Here is a 21698-nt window from a genome sequence, read left to right as displayed (position 1 = left end):
AAAGAAGCAGATCCAGGGAGGGGAAGATAAATTTTTCAGCTTTTATGGTGCCAAGCTTTGAAACTGCTCAGGATGAGCCCAAGAGCTCGTCCAAAGTTGCATCCCAGCTGGGTCGGGACTATGTGCTGGGATGGGTTTTGGCTGCGGGCGGGTGTTTTTGTCACTGTCACACATGAGGGCTGGGAGAAACTGTGGCTCAGTTCAGCCTCAGGACAGGATGGAACACGGGAGCACTAAGGGACCAAGTTGTGCCAAGCCATGGATCTATAAACCCCTAACTGTAGAGATAGGAGTTTTGACCCCACTTTTCCACGAGCTGGTTAGGGGCCAGTGAGCAAGGCACAACCCCATCCTTCGCCTCAGATTCCTCATGGAAATCGGAATGAGAACAACAGTTTTGGGAAGACCTGTGGGAACTGCTGTCGCAAGGAGCACAGAGGGGCTATAGTCAGTTTGTGGGCATCTTGCAGAGAGTGGGCAGAGGAGAAAAGCACCAGCCTAACCCTGCAATATAGGCAAGGATGCTGTTTCCTACAGCCAGCCAGAAAAGCACTGGATCCATGCCGGAGGCATCGGGGGGCCCTCGCTTGCACCTGCCTTTTGGCTAAGGATGTGGTACCGCAAAGCGATTTATTCATTTTGTCTCCTGAACAAGTATTAAGATGAATATCAAAACATAATTGTCTCAACAATCTTTAGGCTTTTACTTATCAGTTGATGATAAGGCTATATAGCGATACGTTCATTTGTCTGCAGATCTCTGTAATCCTATTAAGTATAAAGTGATAACTGTTAAACCGTATATATATACCCTCATGTGCACATTTGTTGAGGAAAGTATTTATCACACACTCTCTCTCTCAATAACATTTAGTGCTGCACAGAGAGGGTAGGTGCCTCTGCACGGGCAACTGGAACACAACTGGCCTCAATTAGCACCAGATCACACAGGGTCAAAGACCCTTTCTAGCACAACATCAGGAACATTGCTGAGTTACACCAGGAAAAAATGAAAACTGCCCCTTTGGTTTATTCTGAATTTCCTTCAAATCAGAGGGAATTTTCCTGGCTCTGTACTTCATGCCTAGAAGCTCACAGGGCAGAGCCATGATGCTTAAAGCAAAGCCTCGCCTGATGCTTGAAGCCACCATCAGTGCCTGCATCAGCGCTGCCCATCAGCTTTGCCCCTCTGCAGCTGCCCTGGACAGGGAACACGAGGTTTCTCCCCTCTCTCATGCCATCTCCAGATCAGGAAACCCTATTTGTGAAGAAACCATTGATGTTCTCACCAACAATGAAAAAAAATATCCTGGGCTTCAATGGCAAAGGAAGAGGAAAGCTCGTGCTTCAACCCCAAACCCAGCAGCTGCTCAGTTTGGCTTTTGCTTTACTCCAAAAGCTGAGTGTTGGCAGGTAGTGCCCCAGTACAGAAGTCTCACGCAGAACAGCCTGACACTGCTTTGGCCCAGCGGTGAGAGCCACCGCCTGCAGGGACAGGGACACGGCCCTTCCGTAATTCAATCTTCACGCTGGCTCGCTCCGGAGTCTCTGGGCAATGACCGTGGCTGTGCCGCCGCCGCAGGGCTTTCTGACGTGTCCGGGAGCTGACACGCCACCGCCTTGCCTTTCCCTTCTGACCTCACCATACGCTAGAAACAACCCCTCCATCCTGGGAATTTATGCGGCACCAACACACTGCTCTCTAACGCGTGTGCTGCACATCATCTCCTTGCCCTGCTTTGCCCTCCTGGGGAGGCACAGCCATGCTGATATTCCTACTTAGACCTGCTTCTCCCTTCTGTCCCCTCTCCACTCCGTGCAGGCGTACAACACTCCTGTCACACCTACCCCACACCTTTTTTCTGTACATTATCTCCCTAAATCACTGTGAATTCAGTCTCACAGTAGTAGCAGACACCGGGTTTTAAATACACCATTTTCACAGAATCACAGAATCACCAGGTTGGAAAGGCCTCATTGGATCATCGAGTCCAACCATTCCTAACACTCCCTAAACCATGTCCCTCAGCACTTCATCCACCCGTTCCTTAAACACCTCCAGGGAAGGCGACTTGACCACCTCCCTGGGCAAAACAAAGCAAATCATAGTATGAAGAAGGTGAGTCCTTCTTCATTTCTCTCTTCAAAGCCTCAGCTGTTGCACGCAGAATCACAGAATCACAAGGTTGGAAAGGACCCATTGGATCATCGAGTCCAACCATAGGAGCTGGACGAGCCTCCCAAGACCACCAAACCAGCACATGTCCCACTCACACAGCAATTTCCTTCCAGACTTGAATCCTGACTCCAGTTGGGCACTTTTGCTCATGACTTCTCCATTTTTAACTCTTCTCTGCCCCACGTGTGCTTAAACATCTGCTATATCATGGCCCAAGGGCAGCTGGAGCTTCCCAGCACCATCAGACAGCGTAGGGGATTCTGGATTTTGGATGCCGGTGAGCTCAGAGCATCTCATGGGTTTTGTCAGTGTTCAACGTCACTAGTAAACCTGGTTGCTGCAATGTTTTTATTGCAACAATATAAAAGCCTTCTCCCTGCTGTAACGTGGAGAGGGTGCCTGGGCCATTTTTCCTTCTTAATTGGTAAGAGGTACGAAGATACGTTGAATGGAAACGTAACACACTGAGATTGGAGTGAATGAGGCTGTCAGGAGGCAGCCAGGAGAGCGTTTGTTCACCGTTAGGGTGGCTCGCAGAGGAGCAGAGGCTTCTCTCAGGCTCTTGTTAAACACAGAGCTGAAATGCCAAGAAGCAATGAAGAAATATAAAGAAAATAATCCAGAAAATAGCATCAGAAATATTGATAACTCAGGCAAATCGCTCCTCTGGACCTTCTTTGATTACCTTATCTGTTCATTCTTCCTTACAAAGCACTGCTATCACACAAGCATAATAAAACAAGAATATATAAATGGAAAGAATTAAGAGTCATCCTATTGGGACCAATTTAATCTGTGCTTCATTTAAAAGGAGAACATGGCTCCCTTATCTAATGTACATAAAATTGTTCTTTATTCCCTGAGTTTACATGTAGATGACGGATCTATATAAATATGGACCTGCTCCTTTTCCCTATTCTGTTCCGAGAAGAGCCATCTTCCACCACGTCTATGCTCTGCTTTAGATGCTTGAAGAAGAGTCTCTCTCCTGCCCTATATTCTTCCTGTGAATGGAGAGGATGAGGGAATGGCAGCATCCTTTGGAGGCAAGGAGCTTTGGCAGCTGATGTTTGAAGCAAAAAAGCAGCAAGAGCAGCGGCAGGTAGCTGTTGCTCAGAGACAGCTGGTATTGAAGGGAATAGGTTAGCTAGTCTGCAACCTGGGACTGAAACCTGGCCAAAAAAAGCCCTCTCAAGAGCTCTTCCCTCATCCATCTTTGCTAGTTTTCCTTTTAGGGAGTTTCACCGTGAGCGTGGGGGGGTTTCCGTGCGGTACAAGACATGCAGGAAACCACTAAGTCTCCTGTGAACTGTCACGTTCAGGCCACTTGGAGTGAAGTGGAAACACAGCTTTACTGTGAAGCTGCCAAGAGCAAAGACTCTCCTGTGGAGGCACAGGAGTCCTGCTGAGCTGCCACAGAGGTGAGAGCAGCCCTGCGCTTCTCCCCGGCGAAGGGGTGAACCGTGACCCCAAGAGCATTGGGAGAAGGTTCAAAGAAACCACCAACAGCCATTTCAGACTTCACAGATTCAAGTTTTTTAAGTGAAAACTCAGCTATCCCAGAAAGCAGACTTTCCCACACCCAAATACATAAACTGAAGTTGGAATGTGGATCTCAGTCAAGCGCAGTGTCCCTGCCAAACTTTTCACTGGACCTGTTAGCGCTACTGAACCAGACCCCGAGTCACTGCAAGTTCACATCCTCGCCCATATGAAATCACATCCTTTGCCATAGGACACATTCAGAAATGTGCATATATTTCTTGGTTTCCTCATATTTGAGCAGAGTAAAAAGGTATCTGTGAATCAGTTCGCACTTTCTAATGTGCCCAAAGCATCAGAGGACTCCCTGCTCTTTCAAATCTACTATCGTAAGTGCAATTTCAAAGTGTTTCTCTCTCCTAATATCCAGTGGCTTTTTAAAAAGCAACTAACAGCAGTGCTGGAATGGCTAATGCCTAATTAGCTAATGGGTAATGATGCTCCTGTGAATGAGGCTGACAGTTCACTCTATAATTATCATCTAGCCTGATATCACATCCTGCAGCGGGCAGTTGTGGGTGCCTTGGGACAAGGCTAGGGAACGGGCAGGCCTGCAGCAACGCTTCCATGCTGCCCTCCAAGCCACTGACACGAGCCGGGTGCGCCCGCAAAGCCACGCCTGCTGCTGCCATTCCCGACCGGAGCAGCACGGAAAGCCGAACACAGCTTCTGCATGTCTGGCTTTCCCCAGACATAGCCTCATTTTCCATTCCCAAGTTTATGTGTCTGAGCTGAAAAAGAGGAATTTAGTCATTTTGCTGGGACCTCCAGCTGCCCAACAGCCTGCAAGCAGCCTTTGCAAGTCTGCATCTCCATCCAGGAGGCAGCAGAGGAGCTGAAGAAGCCACCTTCTGCCTTGCTGGGACTCATCACAAAGCCACCAGGAGTAACCACTTGCTGTAAGCCCTTGAGGCTGAAGGTTCATATGTTTTATTAGCCCTAAAAAGGCAAGGTCACCTCTTTGAGAAACTTTGGGGTCCAGCAAACTCTTAGGAAAGATCATAGAATCATTAAGGTTGGAAAAGACCTCTAAGATCATCCAGTCCAATCATCAGCCCAACATCACCGTATCTACTAGATCTGCTCTTATCACATTTTAGTCTGCAGACCACTGGGTCTTCTTTTTTCTTTTACTCTGGTAAATAACAGGAACAATTCAATTCTGTTTCTCAGGCCACCAAAGAATGACCACCAACCCACAGGCTTCAGTTTAATTCCAGCATACACAAGTGTCTGAAGTGACTGCTTTACCTTTCCTCAGCCACTGCCCTACCTGCCACACCAGGATACTCTCTCCAAAGACAAGCCTTCAGCCACAGAATCCACTTCAAAACCTTCCTTGCCAACTGCAACTCGAAGAAAAAAAATTATCACCAGCTTTAAGCAAAAAAACCCATCACTGGAAGACTTCACCTAGTTTTCTAGAGTTTTAAGGATGCCATCAGCCTCCTGCAGTGCAGTGCCCGGACACTAAGCCCACATCCAGGCTCTCTTACGGCACTGGACAATCCCTGAGCAGTTCAGCAGTTTTTTTTTCCCTACAAATCTTCAAATCTGTACTTTCACGCCTTGCAGGCTGGATTTGTCAGACATGCCAAGTGCTCCCAGAGAAGGAAACTTGCTGGAGCTGTGCATTTGTTGGAACTGTTGGAAACTTGTTGGAAACTTGTTGGAGCTGTGCACTGTTGGAATGGGTCCAGAGGAGACTACAAGGATGATCAGAGAGCTGGAGCACCTCCCATACAAGGACAGGCTGAGAGAGTTGGGGTTGTTCAGCCTGGAGAAGAGTCCAAGGAGACCTTATCGTGACCTTTCAGTCCCTGAAAGGGCTACAGGAAAGCTGGAGAGGAACTGTTTACAAAGGGTTGTGGGGATAGGATGAGGCACAATGGGTATAAACTGGAGGGGCAGAGTTAGACTAAACATAAGGAAGAATTTCTTCACCATGAGAGTGGTGGGACACTGGAACAGGTTGCCCAGAGCAGTGGTGGCTGCCCCATCCCTGGAGGTGTTCCAGGCCAGGTTGGATGGGCTTTGGGCAGCCTGAGCCAGTGGGAGGTGTCCCTGCCCATGGCAGGCGGTTGGAACTGGATGATCTTTAAGGTCCCTTCCAACCCAAACTATTCTATGATTCTATGATTTCCAAGGGCAGAAAAGATGCTTACAAGCCATGAGACCGAAACAGAGATGTTTATACGCTGGGACAACCTGCTCCTTCAGCAAATTCTTGACAACATGACAAGACACACCCTGCACGTGTTTGCTTTTCCACTTTCACGTTTCTGCAGGTGGGGAGATGTGTAGCGCTGGTGAAGGCTGACTCACGTCAAGAGGCCAGCAGGTATGTGTGGAAACAGGAGTTCACACAATGCAGCACTCCACTGGCAGATTAATATAATAATAGTAATAAAAAAAGTCATACTATTAATAAGCAGAAGGAGCACAGGGAGCCCTAAGGGACACATTAGCTGTTTGAAAAGGCAGATATTTCTGTCCCTCCCTCCCCACGTAATCAACATTTATTTATTTCTTTACTTAGCTTAACGCTCGCCCTTTCAGGAGATGATGAATGTGTCAAGATGACCCTCTTCTTATCACGCCCTGCACGAGGGAAAGCTTTGAAGATATAATATGCAGAAACACCGAGCTCTCTGGTGACTTCTCCAGATTTAATTAGCCTGACCTTCTGCACAGATCCTGCCTCCCCCTCCAGACAGCTCTTCTCCCCCGCTCCCCAGCTGCAGGCACACTTCTGGACTCGTCGACAAAATAGCAGCTGCTCAAGCCCTCCGTTTAATTCGGAGCCTGGCTTTCCAAGATGAGCTCCAAAGAAAAAATGCCACCCCAAAGATGGAGCTGCTTTTAACATTATACACGAGCTGTAACTGCCAAGGAAAGTTTATCTTGGAGCCAGTGTGAGCTCTGTTGCTCCAAGTTAAATATTTCCATTTAAAAAGTAGAATGAACTATAAGGTGGGACTTCCAATTGCTTCCTGAAATATTAAGGAGAAATATCTTTAAACATTAATATTTTGTTATAGTGCTGAAGCCTTTCTGAGGGAAGAGTGATTTTTTAGAGCTGTGTATTTTTCTCTGCATAATTGGAGCCTCTGATGTGTGCCCATAGCCTCCGTTTCCAAAAGTCACTGCAAAACAGTAACCCTCCTTCCAAAGTAATCAATAAAAATCCTTTGTTTTGTCTTTGCTGTTATTCCTGCTGGTAGGAGACACACACAAAAGACACCCATTTTTAACCCCATCATGTGCCCCGTTCTCAATAAGCCCAAAAGCTGAGGGCTGCCAAAAGCCAAAGCCACGTCCCGCTGCTCATTTTGGTGTGTCCACAACCACCAACACATCTCTTGGGTTGGGATGGGCATGGATGTGCACCATGGCAGGGGAGCTTCCAGCCTGCCAGGTCCTCCACGTCCCCCAGCACTGGCACCAGCCCACAAGGACTTCCCTCTCAGCAGCAGAAGTGCATTAGGATGGGGGTAGGACAAACCCCACACCCTTTACCCCAAGCTTTGCCCTACCACCGGCCCATCCACCCTCCTGGACACCAGGGAAGCGGCTGTTGAAACAGCAGATCAGGAGAGCAGATTTAGTGCTGCTTTTGTGTCAGGGAAGGGGGAAAAGAAAAAAAAAAAGAAAAAGAGAGAAAAATGATGTTGCTTCCAGGCCATTTACATGTTCATTTCTCAAGGGAATGTGACACTTTATCCCTTTTCTCAAATTAACTTTTGTGTCACGCGGAATAAAAAGAGACGATAGACGGGAACTGAAACATAGGGAAATAAAAGACTGTGAGCCTGCCTGCACGGAGCATATGTTTGTGATCTATAGGAGCCGGGGGAGGGACGGGGAGTGGAGCTCTGCTATGTCAACCATTGTTCAGCAGCTTGGTATGTTGGCTTAATCTTACAAGGTCTCCCAGAGGTCCTTTTTTCCAGATTTTTTTCTCACCCCCCTTCAGGGCAAACAAAATGCTTTCCTGAGCAGGCAATTTGAGCTGCTTAACCGTTCCTATGCTAGTCAGGAGAGGTGCTGAGGATGAAAGGCAGGTCCTCGGCCAGGACAGTCAGCTCAGGGGTGGCAGAGCTGCCCCAGCACATGCATCCAGAGGTACAGGGTACCCCTCACGCGTGAGGCTGGCATGGGTTTGCACCAGACACACATGGAGCAGCTATGCGAAATGTAGCAGAAAGAAACTGAAAAAGGATTACAGAAAAGAAGGGGGTTTTTTTTTCTGATGCGGTAAGCAAGCTGACATTACCGACACTTGGCCAACATCATGGCTAAGCTTAAGCTGTGATTTCACACCAAGCGCATCCACAGTGCCCTCCCCAGCCCTAGGACACATCAATTTAGCTGTCCTTGACTGACTGTGTGCCCTCACCATACCTTTTTGAAGCATCCCTTGACCATTATCCTTTATCTGGTGGGATGTCCTGGTCCCAAATCTGCTTTCTTAAAGCGTAACTGGTTGATGAGAAGCTCAACATAAACCTGCAATGTTCGCTCACAGCCCTGAAGGCCAACCGTATCCTGGGCTGCATCCAAAGCAGCGTGGCCAGCAGGGAGGGAGGGGATTCTGCCCCTCTGCTCCTCTCTTGGGAGACCTCATCTGGAGTACTGTGTACAGTTCTGGAATCCTCAATGTAAGGAGGAGATGGAACTGTTGGAACGGGTCCAGAGGAGGCTACAAAGATCATCGGAGGGCTGGAGCACCTTCCCTACAAAGACAGGCTGAGAGAGTTGGGGTTGTTCAGCCTGGAGAAGAGAAGGCTCAGAAGAAACCTTAGAGCAACTTCCAGTGCCTGAAAGGCACAGAAAAGCTGGAGAGGGGCTGTTCATAAAGGCTTGTGGGATAGGACGAGGGGGAATGGGTACAAACTGGAGAGGAGCAGATTTAGACTGGACATTAGGAAGAATTTCTTCACCATGAGAGTGGTGAGACACTGGAACAGGTTGCCCAGGGAAGCTGTGGCTGCCCCACCCCTGGAGGTGTTCCAGGCCAGGTTGGATGGGCTTTGGGCAGCCTGAGCCAGTGGGATGTCCCTGCCCATGGCAGGGGGGATGGAACTGGATGATCTTTAAGGTCCCTTCCAACCCAAACTATTCTATGATTCTATAACTCTATGATTCTAACTGTAAAATGGACCAAGTCCTGCACGACTGATTTGCAGTTTCACTATCGCTGCAGACAAACCCCAGCCCGGCTGGCGGAGGCACAGGCTGAAACACAAGAGTCAGTGAGCAAGTTCTTAACCTGCAGAGGCCCTGGCATAATGAGGATATATTTAGTGTTAATTAGTTGTGTAACTTTGGCCTTCCTGACCTTTGTCTCTGCTTTGTTTTACAGTGTTTCCATCATTCTTAGGCACATGGTGAAGCAGAGGTTCCAGCATCCCCAGTGAAGAGAGGGAACTTGGGGTTGATGCTCCCTGGCATGCTGCTCTTCAAGGCCCTTTGTACAAGCTTTTTAGACACCCAACAGATTTTCCTTTCACCCATACACATTAACCTAGCTGCTGTATTAAAGACTTCATTACAAGCTCACACTGAGAAGACACTGAAGAGTTGAATGCTTTTTTTCTGGCTCGTTGTGAGGAGTTTCACCCAGAAATTTTCCTTTAGCGAACAGCAAGAGTCAAAAATCACAACACGAGACACTGTACAAGTCAGCTCAAAGTATTATTCCTGCAAAAAAGACTCCTCTTTTGAGTCTTTTCATTCCAGCTGAAGAAGGCGGCTCAATTTTCTTCAGACTTCACCAAAATTTGGCCAGATGTCACAAGTGGGCTCCCAGGGGATCATGCTCCGCAGCAGAGAGAGAAGCCATCAGCTCCTCACCAGCCTCTCACCTGGGCGTTGGGCATCATTCACAATGAGTATTCCTCCCCTGGCGAGGGCTGGTGTGGTATAACATCCTAGATGGAAAAGAGGAGGCACACAGTACAGGTAAAATGACATTCCAATTCAGAGTGAATAATCAATGACATTACACAGGCATTTCATTAAGAAGGAAGAGTGTCCTGGGCATTTTGGGTACCTCCTCTCCTTCCTTCACACCACTTCTCACCTAGGTTTTGGGTTGGATAAGGGGTTAAATCCCCACGTCCGACAGCTGCTTTCACATTGTGGGTTAGGGAAGCCCTAAGGTGTTGAGCAGCTTCTGATGCAGCCCCAGCTGGGGCAGCACGAGCCTTTTCATCATCTCCTACCGCCTTGGAGCAGTTGCTCTGCTAAGGGGAACAGAAGTCAGAAATCACTAAACTTTGGGTGCGGATGAGAAGTAGGATCAGAGATTTGCCTCTTAATCGCAGTTACCTGCAGCTTATAAAAATCAGAGAGGGATTTGTTGGGGGCTGAAGGGAGATGGGGAAGAGAGAGAGCAGAACAAGAGATCATTTCCCTGAAAGATCTGGCTCCTGGCTAGCATAAGCACCGAGTCCTGCAGCTACGCTATGGGGAAGTGCAGCTGGCTTCTCCGGGTCACATGTGGTTTGGGTTTGGGATTTTGGGGAGATTTTTTTTCTTTTCTTTTTTTCTTTTCTAATTACTTCACAGTCCAATGCCCTCATAAACCTCAACTCCCCATCCTGCCTTCACACTTCCATTCTGCAGCAGCAGAGAAAAAATGTTGCAGTTCATGCCTCCAGCTTCACTTAAAGCTTCATAAACTATAATACCCACTTCAACTACATTATCATTCCGATTGCTGCTCAAAGTGGCTCTGAAAAAGCATAAGGTCTGAGACAGCAGAAGCCTGCCTGCCTATCAGGAAATCCTGTTTCCTGCTGAATGCAATACCCTGGCTGCCTTTAGGGTACCATGTATTTATGTTTATATATATATGGACCATCTAAGGTCCATCCAGATATAGATATAGATGTATATATGGACCCTCTAAGGTCCACCCAGCCCCAAACCACGTGGAAAAGACAGCGGTCACTGTAGCTTGATGCCAAACAGCCTCGGTGCAGGAAACCTGTGCTGGAGGTGGCAAACCTCAAGCTGTTGTTGGCTGACACAAAGCAAGACACCCTCAGGCATAACAGGCAGCTGGGAATAATTTTGGCTATCTAGAATTGCAGTGAAATCTCGAGAGCCAGAAGTATTTGAGTACTTTGGTTCAAGGCTTTGTGGTTTCTGAGTGTGCAGCTAAAGGAACGCAAGGAGCGCTGACAGTGGTGCAACCAAGGAGGGAGGGGGACATCTGGGCTCCTTGAGAGAGACATGAAGCATTCACAACATCACTCTAGCAGTGGGATGTATTTTATTTTGAGTATCCATAGCATATTTAGCTATATCAAAGCTCACCACTGATCATCGTAAGTGCCTGGGGGACAGTGGGTATTCCCAGGACACAATCCCCCTCACCTAACATGGATGTACCGCGTTGCACAGGAGCACTCACACACATTGCCTGTTCCTCCCTAGAACTACAGAGGACTGCAGGACAGCCCTGGCAGAGGACTGCACTCCACAGGGTCTCTTTGCCAACCGCAGCCCTGGCCTTTGGTCCACCGCCAAAAAATAAAAGTGAACTATGTTTACTTGCGGGATTCAAACTGAATAAGTTAGAGGAGAATTTCCATTTTTTAAGAAGAAAATATACCTGCCACATCAATAGCATTTTCTGGTTTGACATTTCAATTCTTTCTTGCAAAAGCTTGAAAGAGAAGAGGCCAGAGAAAAAGCAGCTCTCCTTCCCCGCTTCCAGCTAAATGCAAATGGATGAACCTTGCTTTTCTCACCAGCTGCAGTAAATAGGTCCTCATATGTCCTCTCTGGGACATGGGGAAAATTCTATAGGGACAACAGACAAGTCTCCCAGCACCACCGCTTGGGCCGTCCACCCATTTACGAGAGGACAACAGGACAGGCCATGTCCTGACACTGATGATCTGCCCTTGCTCAGGACCTGCACTGCTCAACCACACCGGTTTGAAAAACAGCCCAAATCACAGCTCTTCTGGAGAAAAACAACCATGAAATATTTTCTCCAGATCAAGTTCAATTCCTAATCAAAGACAGCTACAAAGGTAAACTCGCATATAAACCAGACCTTAAACCCACAAGACACTTCAGCTGGATGGCGTGATAGGAGTGGAAGGTGTTAGAGGAGCTGGGAAACAGACAGCTGAGCTGGCTGTGGTTTGCGTCTGCCCCATGCTGACATGCTCCCACCACACCCCTGTGGGGCAGAGGGTTTTTTGCATCTTCACTTGCTAAAAATACCCACGGCTGGAAGTTAAAAGAAATTAAATATTTAGCAGTTGCATAAAGGCACCTTGGGATAAGAGTGTTATAGATACAAAGCTGTCATCTTATCCCTTCATCAACATTTTTTTTTACGTAGCAGACGTGTCTTGCTAGGAAGGGAACTTCTCTGTTTTAAACCAACCTTCTAAATCTCATTCGGATACCTTTTTAAAGCCATCAGTGCAAAAAACCCAGGAACAAGCACCCACTGGACACCACTCCAGGTCCCTTAGGACTCCTCCCGCCGCAGCTCTCAATGGAAGCTTGTTGGACATTGCCCATAGAGATATTTCATGATGTCTCCTCCCAAGATAACCACAGTACGACCAGCACGCACACCTTGCTTCACTAAAAAAAAGACTCCTGCTGATTTCAAACATTGGGGTCGCATCCAAAGTTTCCTTCCTCCCTATAAATACAAACCCCCAAACCTATTTGCCAGCTCGTGGCCAGCAAGAGCTCTACATTGGGAAACTTGTCTGGTGTTCAGTTTGTGTCGCCTGTGTGGCTGAATGGGAGATGTTTTGCAAAACCATCGGAGTTTAGGCAAGCTTTTATACGTGCAATGGCAACGACAGCCTTTCTGGGTATGCCACCATCAGAAAAGCCAGATGCCACCCTTTGCTGGGAGAGGAGACTTGCTGACCCCTGGATATCATGGGAACATGCCTTTAACTGAGACGCTTTGGCTACCTTCAGACAGAGTTAAATCAAACACAACTGGTTTTCATGAAGGAGAGCAGAGCTGTGAAAAATGCGTACTTAGAATTTTTATTTTAAGGCACTGTGTTGTATTTCTGGGGAATCTTTAATTCAAACCGATTAAATAATGATCCCCCGTAGTGATCTACCCTTTCCAATACCCACTCAAGGAGCAATTCAGCCTGCTGGCAGCACAACAGGCTCACTGCACATCTCACAGGAGCTTGCAGGACTTTGACATACTCTCCTAAGCACAATAAATTCAATTTGGTGATGGCTTTGCTCTCCCACATACGCTTTTCCTTTTCAAGCATGCCGCCTCCACGGCATTTGGTGGCATCTGGTCCACAGCTGCTTCTCAGGGGGTCCCATCAGCCTCTGGGGAGCAGAGATACGCCTCATTTTCTGGAACAGTGGCCACTCAGTCCCAGGGTCAACGGGGGCTGCTGTCACCCTTGTCTTCCCCGATCTTGGGAGGAAGGATGGAGGTCACTCTGCCTGCACGCTTGTGCGTGCATCGTTCTACAAAGAGCTGCCTCCCAAAGCAACGCAGCCTGAGGAACCTCTTCAGAACTAAGAATGGCACCTTCACACCAGATATAGGTTTGCTAGAGAGCTGATTTTTAAACAGAGCTTGGGTCCTTCTGCCTGGAGCTTGCTGGTTATAAACAGATGAAAAATGACCGAGAAACAAAGGTTGTGGGGGCAAGGAAGGGAAGCATTTGATTGAATGGAAACACTCTCTGCAGCCCTAGCTCCACTGGGAGAGGGCACTTCCATGGGTGAGAGGCAGCATTTCCTGGAGGCAAAGCAGACCCAGCTCCTCACAGCCCCAGCGCCGGGTGTGCTCTGCAGGGCAGCTCTGCCAATGCTCTGCCTCCTCCATCCCTACTTGCTACACACCGGTCACCGAGGCAAAAGGAGGCAGAGTGGGCATTAAAGGGAGGAAAAAAATACTTCAGTTCCTGGTCTACAGCCTCCCCAAAGCTCCTGGGGAGGCAGAAGGCAGGGACACGCTCAGCGGCACTCTCAGCTCTGAATTTTCCCGTGCCCATCACAAGCGTTGCTGCAGAGGCATCAGCAGGGCTGAAGGACCATGATTTCTCTTTACTGGTGGAAGCAGTTTTTCCAGACTCTGATTGATAATGATGCCAAGCTTGATTCATAAGGTGCATTTATGTATTCGTGCCCAGGTCTCATTTGGGATGCACGGTGCCCCTTCCCTCGCTCACGGCACACATCGAGGAGATGCGTGCCTGACGCTAGCGCATTTAGGAGGCACATGCAGTGCCTGCCTGTCAGCAAAGCTCCTGAACAGATGTTTTTGGAGGCTGTTTGTCCAGTTAAGTCCAGCTCGCTCCCAGCTAGCAGCGGGCATCTCTCTGCAAAGGGCGATTTGGAATTTGCCCTCTCCCAGGTCTCCAGCACTGCAGGATTTAGCAGGTCCTGGGAGCAGAGGAGCCTGTTCACACACCCAAGCTCCTGCCCTGTTCCACAGCAGTCCCACTAGCAGTACTTTACCGTGGCTGCAGCCACACATAGCAGTGCATAAAGGCTCAAATCAAGATGTTTCCGTAGCCCCTGGGATTTGTCCTGCTGAAAATCCTTTGCATACCACATCCCCAACTCCCTCTGCCCCAATCGTCCCCTGCTTCATCCCTCGCTGTTCTGTTTATGCTGTGTATAAAACTACCTGGCAGTGCTCGTCAGAGGATATATATATTTCTGTCAATAACCGTGTACTTCTGCCCAATTAGTGCCACACAGAAAGGAGATGGGTACTGAGCACCGGCTCCCACGGCCACAAAAAGCAGTTCAGCATAGTCCACGGGTACATAATGCATCACATCTCGCTTGCTTCTTACTGTCTTAGGTTAGCTGAACCCAATGAATATTTCAATAGCCTCTGCCTGTCCAGGATACTATTAATTTTGGAGTCCCTATAATCCAATTCCTTTTCCTCCAAGTGGGTGGTGATTATTAATTTCACAAGCTATGCTTCCATCAGCTCCTTCCTAGTCCCTTGTGGCTAAGGAATATTAATCCACATTCATACTGTCATTCAGCTGCCCAGGAGACTCTGGTGTGAATAGTATTATTATTAATACCACTGCTTCACACGTGTTTAAAGCAACTTAAATGCGCACAGGAACGTTGCAAAGGTCACTTGCAGAACAGCACCTCAATGCTTATGCTGAGAGCAAAAAATGAAGCCCAGATAGTGCTAATCCCCTGCTTTTGGAGGTTTCTCCTCATCCTGGACCTACTGATGCTAGTCCTGCCTTTGCCAGGAAGCAGGGAGCAACCAGTCCTTCGAGAAGGTCTGCAAGGAGGAGACCAACTGCAGCCTTGTTCCCAGCCAGCCCTGGCAGCCAGCAAGGAGCAAATACTTTTGTCCTCCTTTTGGAGAAGCTGCTGGAGGCGGGGTTAGGCAGGGAATCCAAACGTGATCTCTGATTTCTCTGCTTAAATAATTAAAGTGCCACAACAGTCCGGAATGCAATCACCTGCACCTCAACCTTATTACTAAATTTGCTTGAAATTGAGCAATTCATTTGAGTTCTGCTGGAAAGGCAGAGAGAGGAAGAAGGCAGCTGCTGTGTTTCTTTGCAGAGCAAGAAAGACTTTCCCTGTCAACCAGGTTTACGCAGGCAGGTGATACACTTTTCCATGAGATATCTCAAGGAGGGATTTGACAACACATCAAGGACTCCTTTAACCTGGGTCTCTAAATGACAGAAAGATAAATAGAAAAAAAGAAAACCAGGAAATACAGCATTAAATAATAAACAGCCCTGGAGGGCCCCTATTCACTAACAAGGGTCAGGGCATCCACTGACTGAGAAAAAAAGGAACGGGCAAGGCGTGAGACAATGCAAAGGGAATCTCAATGGATCACAGGCTAAATACATGGAATATCTACATCTCTGCTGAAAACCAGAGCTCCCATGCACCTGGCTGCCCAGCACTGGCTTGGTTGCTGCAGGGACTCCTCCAGAGCAGAGCACTCCCACATCTTCAAAAACTCCCTAATTACCTGGTTCCCCTCTCTCAGCCAACACTTTATGTGGTCTTTCACACCAAAACACACAGAAGTGCATGCAAGAACCTGCCTCGCGCCCCAGATTTTCTCATTCGCGCAGAGGTTGTCCACAAGCCACAGTGGGAAGAGGCCCCTTTTCAAGACAAAGCCCACAGCATTTGAAACCAGAGTGCACTTTGGTTTCGTTACTTAGCACTTTTGGCAGCAAAGATAGGCTGGAGACTTCACAGATGTAACTACTTTCCCAGGTTTCCCTGCTAGAAGAATGCAGCCTTCCCAAATTGCCAGCACTTCAGCCAACACAGCCCCAGCAAACGCATCGATGCAATTACAAAAGCAGAGGAGGGAAAGATTATTCCATCCCAGACCTCACCCTGAAAGGTCGCAGACAAGGAGTCAAATCCAGACTTGCCGAGCCCCACTTTGGGTGGCAGACTCTTGGTTTTCCAGATGTGCCACAGCCTGGGCTGCCAGATGTCCCAAAATCCCAACCCCACAGCCCCTGTGTGCACAGAGCAACCTGGCATCGTGCAGGGACCTAACTGGGATGCACCAGCCTTGCAGCGCAGATGCAGGCAGCCCCCACAGCTGGCAGCCCCCACAGCTGGCAGCCCCCACAGCTGGCAGCCCCTGCTACTTTTTGTGTGGCAAGTTGTCAAGACTGAGGCATACAATCCCCGCTTGGACCTGGGGGACTCATTGAATTTGAGCACATTAGTGAGGTTTGGCACAATTTGGAGACCATGAGTGGCACGGTACAAACAGAAGATGCTGTCTGACTTGCAGGGATTTCATGGGAAGGAAGGAGAAATTTCAACCCCTCATTTACCCTCCCAAAGAATAAACAAACAACTGAAGGTACTCACCATAGATGTTCACTGGAAACCATCCTCCTTCTCACTTTTCCTACCAACACAGTGAACTCGGAGCTCCTGGTCTGTATTTTCCTCCATCCCCACCTGCAGAGCCCAGGCAATGAACAGCTAATTACCCCAACGCTGGTCTGAGGCCTCTCCTTGATTTCTGTTGAAATCCCCATCACTTGACGTGGGAGGTTTTACCAGGAGCCGTGCAGCTGACCCAGTGGAGGCAAACAGCTGCCTCTCCAGCAGAAAAGCTCTGCAAGATGGTTTAACACAAGGGTTTAACACCCACTTTCTGTTGGTGTTACCCGTTCTCCAGCCACCTTCTTGGGTAGCCCATTCCAATGCTTGACAACCTGTTTAATAATGAAATTCCTCTTAATATCCAACCTAAATCCTTGGCGCATCTTGAGGCCATTTTCCCTTGTTCTGTCAATGGCTACCAAGGAGAAGAGACCAAGCCCACCTCTCTACAACCTCCTTTTAGAGAGCAATAAGGTCTCCCCTCAGTCTCCTTTTCTCCAGACTAAATCACCAAACTCCCTCAGCCACTCCTCATGAGAAGTGCTGTGTTCTGGCTTTCCACCTAACCTCAAAGCAGCACCTGAACTCTGTGCTGCTCATTCGCACTTCAAGCTATGTGGGACACGTTTTCCCCCCGTACCATTATTTTGACAAATGGAGCTACCTGGATGACTATATTGCTGATATTAATGTTTTGCATACAATACTGGGCTGTAAATGAGCTTAATTACAATTCACACACATTGCAGATTCATGGTAGGTAAAAAAAAAAGCAAAATATTAAGTTTTCTATCTGTGCAGCCGCACCGCAATAGGCAGACTCTTCCACCTCAGAGATCTCCTCCTCTGCATCTACTACTGCAAACACAGGCACCGTGAGACCGGCTGCTGTGTCTCTTAGTGAGTACTCGAACCAATTACACGTATGTACGTACATCGCAAATTCTTTACAGCTCCAGTAAATCAATTTTTCATACCGGAGGAGGAAGAAGTCAATGCACTGACAATACCACTTCAAACCTTTCAGCATTTCTCAGCGCTGTGCAGCATGAGCTCGGGCTGGGGCTTTCCTACGGGAGATCTCGCCTCCTTCTCTGGGTGTTGGGGTGGAGCTGTGAGCCGGAGGTCACATCAGGGCATCCGGTTCAGAGGCCACATGTCCCGTACACGGCATATATTTTATGAAAAACGGAGATGCCAAGTGAGGAGATAAATCTTACCTCTCTCCTTAAACCATAATTTTGCTGGTGAGTTCAGTAGAAACACAGCTGGGCTCTGAGAACTGGTTTTTTTTCTGCACATAAGCAATATCTGAGGGAGAGAGAGGGTTTAAAGACATTACTTAGAGTCTAGTATTCATTTTTTAAAGTGTTATAGGCGTTTACGAATTAAAATCACATTAAGCCTCATTTGCATTTAGGTTCTTGTATATCCTAAGTAACTTCTCAATAACTTTTGTAGCTGATTTTGATGCTCATTATGGGATGGGGTGGGCAGATGCTGTGTCAAGAAATCCTTCTGGGCAACAAGGGGAAATAAAGTCTTTGATGCCTAATCTAGTGACTTCTCTTGAAAGATAATTAGGAAATCCAAGGAAACTCTTAAGCTAGAGTGCCTAGAACTTTGCAAAAGTCCTATTTGAACTCAGGCAAATACAGGCATGGAGACATCTCACTTTTTCTTCAAACCTGCACCTGGTCTCTGACCTGAGCCTGCACTGAGCACTCAGCAGTGGGATTGGTGCGTCTCACTGTTTTAATGGGACTCCACCTATTTTAGGGGTCCTAAAGGATGGGAGACAATAGTGGAGCCAGTCCTGCAAGAATCCTCTCCTTTTGGTCCAGGAACATGCTAAAACTGCCTCTGAACTGACACTGCCATTACTCACAGAGTGAGAAATTTGAACACATCCTTAAGTGTTGGTTTTAAAGATATTTAAGCAGCTGATCATTACTTGTACGTGTATAAGGCAATAAAAAGGAAAAATTAAACCAAGACTGATGATCTCACTGGCTTTTATTAAGGGAGTCATTAATTCTGGCGTGATGTGGGTTGATAAAGGCCTGCTCTCCCAGGAGCGCCGCTATTGTCTGCAGCAGGGAAACGCTGGCTTTGCTCCAGCCTGCAAGATGTGGGGTGCAGCGGGGAGCAAGGTTGCATCGTGTTCTGTATGGCACTTTCAACCTAGACTCCTTCTCTGATGGGGTTTGCCCTCTGAGGAGAGGAGTAGAGAAAAACTTGGAGAAATAAACCAGTCTTGGTAAACTTGTTTTGCAGGCAGGGAACGGCAAGGTCTCAGAGTAATAGAGGATGTGTGGGAAAAGCTTGAATCCAGATGAACCCCACAGCCCTCTTTCCCCAAAGTGTCAGAGGGTTTCTTTGCAAGCTCGAGCTAATTCAGTTTTACCTGCTGTGTGGTCATAGCCCAGTTTCTATTACAAACCAGAGACTATAGTCCCAGCCCATCTCGCAGCATTAATCCACGATGGATTACAAAGTACTTTTTTTGTTTGCTCGCTATAATTAGCAACAACAGAACACCCCGATGCTATCAGCGCAACGTATGGAGGGGAAAGAAAAGGAGAAATATTTTTGAGGTTGTAAAAGCAGATCTTTTTCTGCCCAAGTGCTCCCTGGTTTTGGCATCGGGAACACTACTTTCATGAATTTACAGGTGTTAAGAGGCCAAGTAAACACTGGTTTCCTCTGGCCTGCCTCCCCGTTGCTCTGAATGGAAAAGCAGTGGTGCAGGCAGCGTGTCTGACCCCACCAGCTAAGGGGTGGCAGCACCCTGCACCTCCTGCTCTTTGCCTGCCGAGCTGAATTACATGTAGAAAGAGTTGGATGTTGACTTCCTGCCTTCCCAGTACCTACAGTGCCAAAGGAAAACCAGAATGTTTCATAAAGCATATTAGAGCAATAATATTGTCTTGTTGGGATATTTCCTGGCAGTTAACATCTTACTGGATCAAATACCTTTGGCTTTGCCTGGGGCCCTCAGATTCTCCAGCCATTTAACTGCCAGGAAAAATACCCGCTCTCTTGGCAACTACAATTTAACTAATAAGCTTTTCCAAGGCACAGGATCAGTAGACTTCCATTTTAAGCAACACCTTTCTCCCTGCCAAGTCATCCCCAAGTGCTTTACAAAGCACCGAAGGACCAGTGTGATGTCTGAGTAAGGCAGCCCAGCAAGCGCCAGGTATTGCTCTCACTTCCCCAGCAGGACATGATGGGATTCCTGACAAGGAGGATTATTGTCCTAAAATTAATGTTTTGCTCTTTAAAATGTACCTCTTGTGCACTAGTCACCTCCCAGGCAGGTTTTGGTGCATCACTCTTGCACTGATTATCAATTAAGCCAAAAGGAAGCCTACCTGACTGTAGCTATGAAGCTGGGTGAGCCTAAGGGACTAAGTGGAGTTTGATAGCCAAATTTCCACCAGTCTAGGCCCTCAGGGCCCTTTCACAGTAGTAGATGAGCAGGAATGGGAATGTTCCTGAGCACGCAGACAAGTTTAGCAGCATCTGTACTTAAGCTACTTGAGTGGCGCTGCTGTGGCTTTACCAGCCAGCGTGCTCCTGGTGCCTTGGCACACACTGAGGCTGGCAGGTTACAGGGATCTGTCCTACTCAGCACGCTGCATCCATCACCCCATTTCCCAGGCTGCAGACACATGCTCAGCACATCACCTTTTGTGACCTGAAGCAGCCCTGGACACACATTTAATCCGTTATCCCTGGTGCAACATACCCATCTCCAGCCAGTACCCTACAGTAGCACCTAGGGAACATTGATTGCTCCTTATAAGCCTTCTGTGAAGTCCTGCTCACCCTGCCTCGCTCAGAAGGACAGCTGGGGCAAGGAAAGGCCAAGCACCTTGTAAGACATTCACAACAAATCCCTATGTTGTGCTGTCTCCCAAAACTCTGCTGCATTTAGTGGCAGCAAAGGAAGAAGTACAATTCTCCAGTGTGCTTGTTCTGCTGGTAGAATTTAATTTCCTGTAAGGGAAAAAGGCATCCAAAGAGCTGCTGGAGGCAAAACTCTTATTAAAACAGAGTCTGAAGAGTAGGGCTGCAACACCGCATGCTACTCCAGGCCCACCACAGGAAAATGCCAAGCCCCTGCTCTGCCACACAGCAGATTCCAGCTTTACACAGCACCTCACCCTGCTCCTTTAAACTGAGGAGTGCACACACTCTCAGCACACACATTACAGGATATATGGGACCAAAGAGTACCATTTAATAGAGCTGAGCCAATCCATTCATTATTTAATGATTTAATTGATGACCACCGCAGAAAGCTGATAGAAGCACAACCCTGGCCAATAAACCACCTTTTGCTCTATTTATTAAGTGCAGTGGCACAACATATTGAACTGAATACATCTGAATGTAAATAGGGCGTTCTTTAGCATACAGGCAATTATTGCATTTAATAACTATCGCTGCTACAGGTATCTCAGATTAATTTTGGATCACTCACAGGAAAGTAGGGTATAAACATATAGAGGTGTGAGCAGCTGCTCCTACTAAGGCACGTGAATCCCTGTACCTCAGCAGAGGGGAAGGGAACACAGCAGCTGCTTTATGCTTCCCCATCATTGTATCAATCTCTTCCCTGTGCTTCTTTCCAACACCACTCACTGTTGTCACTAAACCATCCCAGGGTCACAGTCCAGCCTTTGTAGTCACCCACTCACAGCTGGCTTTGCAGGTTGAGCTGCAAAAGCTATCAAACGAGGAAGAATGAGGTGGGAAGCATAAACCACTGGCAGATATGTTTTGCATTTGTTGAGGAAAGGTAACCGGGGATGATCTGTTGCTATTTACCTTTGTCCTTTGAGAAAACTCTTGCTCTGAGTGTTTTCCCATGCACTGGTTTTGGTGGTACAAGCACACAACACCGTCAGCTCAGCGAGGCGGTTATTGCCAAGGGCTTCCAGCTCCAACCACTTGGTGAGTGGTGAGAGCTAGCACAGGACAGGAAAACTGCCTTCGATCACCTCACTGAAGAACCCTCCAGCGAAACACTCTGCTATGCTAATGCCAGGCTGCTGCCTCGATT

General features: G+C 47.8%; 1 long non-coding RNA gene across 3 annotated transcripts in view; it reads right to left on the bottom strand.

Annotated features, from left to right (window-relative positions):
• Positions 1-9434: 9434 nt before the first annotated feature.
• LOC128854145 (uncharacterized) overlaps positions 9435-21698 on the bottom strand; it is a 70834-nt gene continuing 58570 nt past the window's right edge. For all 3 annotated transcript variants that reach the window (XR_008453067.1, XR_008453066.1, XR_008453069.1), the window contains 3 exons: positions 17845-17935; positions 16604-16696; positions 9435-9654 (listed from right to left, as the gene is read on the bottom strand). This is a non-coding gene — a long non-coding RNA (uncharacterized LOC128854145). The remainder of the gene's footprint in view (positions 9655-16603; positions 16697-17844; positions 17936-21698) is intronic.

Source organism: Cuculus canorus, chromosome 20 (assembly GCF_017976375.1).
Source record: "Cuculus canorus isolate bCucCan1 chromosome 20, bCucCan1.pri, whole genome shotgun sequence".
In the NCBI taxonomy this organism is placed as follows: Eukaryota; Metazoa; Chordata; class Aves; order Cuculiformes; family Cuculidae; genus Cuculus; species Cuculus canorus.
Note: the sequence above shows the minus strand (reverse complement) of the source record. Positions and strands in the feature narration are given on the sequence as shown.